Genomic DNA, 3,264 nt, shown 5'->3' on the forward strand with positions numbered 1-3,264 from the left:
AGGAGAGGGAGACAGAGATAGAGACAGAGAGACAGAGACAGAGACAGATAGAGAGACAGAGAGACAGACAGAGACAGAGAGAGACAGAGAGAAACAGAGAGAGACAGAGAGAAACAGAGAGACCAAATAAAATATAATAATATTGAAACATTGATTTAATATATGCAATCAAGGGAGAAAATATTATTTATTACTCCTACTCTCCACCTTTAGACTTCTAAAGATGCTATTTTTTGTGTAGTATAATCAAACACGTATTTTCTCTGAAGAACAGACTTAGTTTTATAGTTTAAGAAATGTGTGACAAAATGTTCTTACTATCTATTTCTATCACACCTACCAATTCAGAATACAAAGACTAAATGTGTGTGAAGTACCTGTTGACATAAATACATTCATCAGAATTATTTAGCTAGTATTTCATGATTGAGTTCTGAATGCAGGTAACATTCTGTAGAATTATTTTTAAAAAGGATCAATATGAAAGCATTCGATTCAAAGCAAATTGATCTTGGAAAGGTTTCTCTTATTGTACTCTACTCTAATGTTTGGAGAAAAATGTGATATAAATACAAGCATAAAGAGTAAAGGATTTTTTTTCTTCCTTTAGTCATGGCCCGAAAAGTTTAATGATGTTTTATACGTGATATTACACTTCAGAAAAAGGGTAATGCATCTTTAAAAGCTAAACTACATCTTCTTTACTTTTATCAAATTCTCTATAAATCTTTCATGACAGTTTATTTAACAAAGTGCCATTGAAACTGTGTAGATGATTGATGTGACCCATGTAAGATAAACATGAAATGTTTGTAAATGTCAGCAAAATGTGACCATCTAAAAGCATATAAAGAGTTTCTATGAAAGTTAAAAACCAACAGAAAAATGTTTATCTTATTCTTTGCATTCTGGTATACAATTACAAATTCATAGAAGTCGCATTGTATTTGATTTTCCTTGGCGCTCATGCCATTACAGGACTAATTTACTTTTGACATTTACCCTTTCAAAGCTCTGGTTCATACTCATGGGATAAGTTTTCTCTATCATCTATGTGAGCATAATACAGGCTCAGAATTTCTTAAAAAATAATAATTATTTATGAAACCATTAGTAAAACCTTGAAAAGAACCTTTATGTACAAATTGTAGGAGGCACTAACATAGAAATGTCATTAAAGAGTAGGTATTATCCATATGTGTATGCAAAAAAGTTTTTTATCTTTATAAATTTGAAAACATTAATTTTGTAAAAGCAAATATAATGGGGAAAGGGAAGGAAATAATAAGATAATACATAGATACTTTGTCAAGAGAGTAGAGTACTGGCATAGAGTCTGAATGTTTCTTTTTAAAATTTCTCTTTAATTGACTTGACTTTAGCATAAAATAAATATTATGTTTCATATAGAACATATTCTGTCCCTCAGGGTGCTATTTTGGTATATGTTTGCATTTATTGACCCTACAGTAGAATGTGTATAGTGAAATCAATGCAGCTTATGAATGGATAATAAGTAGTAAAGATACAAATTTGCAACTTGAAAATCAGTAGAAATTCTTACTGAAATGAAAATATTTTCAATGGAGGAGGGGTACTTATATAAACACTATTCATCTAAATGCTACACTCTTCAATCTTACTTGCAAGGACCTTCAAGAATCTACAAAAAATTAAATAATGCTAATACTTAGAAATACTATTTTCCATCTCAGTGGTTATATACATTTCCTCACAAAGAATGTTTTTCAATAGTGTCTTGATGCCTTATGGGTGGAAAATATTTGGTAAGTTTGTAGCAGGGCCATAAATAACTACAAAACTATGTTAAGACTCCCAACTAAATAAGTTTGTCTCTGGAGTTATACTTAGCTTTCAGAACGATATGACAAGATGAAACAATTCAAGAAGCATCTTGAGACAGGAACATACTTCCCTTTATTTATTTTTGTATCTCTAGTGTGGCATAGTGGATTGTTATATTAGAGTGATTTGTCATCTGAAAAAGTAGTCATTTAATTTATAAGCTTGGACTTACACCAGTAGGAGATTACTATAATGAAGCTTGCGAAGATAATGAATTATAGAGAATTTGGCATAAATTTTCATTTTGAAACAATTCTAGTGGCAAATCTATATATGACAGATACTCAATACAGTATCCCCTTTCCATATTATTCAAGTTTTAAAAGATTTTTATTTCAAAACTGTGTGTATGTATGCTGTTTGTAAGTACCATCAGAATCCAGAAGAGGGTGTCAATTTGGGGAACAGAACTCAGGTCCTCTGGAAGAGCGCCAAGTGCTGCTATCTAAGGAGTCATCCCTCAAGCTCCTTAGTTATTTTAGTTTAAGTAACATGTACATTTCAATGTATTTTATAAGAATGATTATATTTTCACACATGGAATAATATTCAAAGAACTTTAAAGCCACTATAAAAATATAGTAAATAGGGAAAGATAAATGCTTGTGTGATTCTTAAATACAATATGTAGCAGAGAAATAACTCATAGTTCTGCTTCAATTTATTATAGAAAATAATTATAATTTTTTAGGATAGTTTTCAATAAATCTTTTCATTTTTTACATTTTTTTAAAATTTTAATTTTTTATTAAATTATTTTATTTATTTTAATTCCAAATGTTGGCCTCCTTCCCAGTTCCCCCTCACAGAGTTCTTGCCTCCAAGTTGGTGCTCCCCTACCTGCCCATCTACCTACCCTCTTCACCCACCCACCCTCCTCCACCTCTCTCTTCCCAGCATCTCCCTTACCTGGGGCATCAAGTCTCTACAGGATTAGGCACATCCTCTCCCACTGAGGCCAGACAAGGCTATATATGTGCTGGGGGAGTGGGTGGGGTGTCTCAGGCCAGCCCATGTATGCTCTTTGGTTGTTAGCTTAGTGTCTGGGAGGTCACAGGGGTCCAGCTTAGTTGACACTGTTGGTCTTCCTATGGGGTTGCCATCCCCTTCATCTCCTTCCTTCAATCTTTCCCCTATCTATTCCATAAGGGGTCCCAGACCTCAGTCCAATGCTTGGCTGTATCTGTATCTGTTTCAGCTTGCTGGTAGACCCTCCCAGAGGGCATCCAGCTAGGCTCCTGTCTGTAAGCATAACATAGCATCAGTAATAGTGTCAGGCTTTGGTGCCCACCCATGAGATGAATCCCCAGTTGGGCCAGTCATTGGATGGCCTTTCCATCAGTCTCTGCTCCATTTTTGTCCCTGCATTTCTTTTAAACAGGAACAATTCTAGGCAAA

General features: G+C 34.0%; 1 protein-coding gene across 10 annotated transcripts in view; it reads left to right on the top strand.

The window, feature by feature from the left end:
- Positions 1 to 3,264, top strand: part of Dach2 (dachshund family transcription factor 2) — a 494,899-nt gene that overhangs the window by 186,619 nt on the left and 305,016 nt on the right. The window lies entirely within an intron of this gene.

Source organism: Mastomys coucha, chromosome X (genome assembly GCF_008632895.1).
Source record: "Mastomys coucha isolate ucsf_1 chromosome X, UCSF_Mcou_1, whole genome shotgun sequence".
Classification (NCBI taxonomy): Eukaryota; Metazoa; Chordata; class Mammalia; order Rodentia; family Muridae; genus Mastomys; species Mastomys coucha.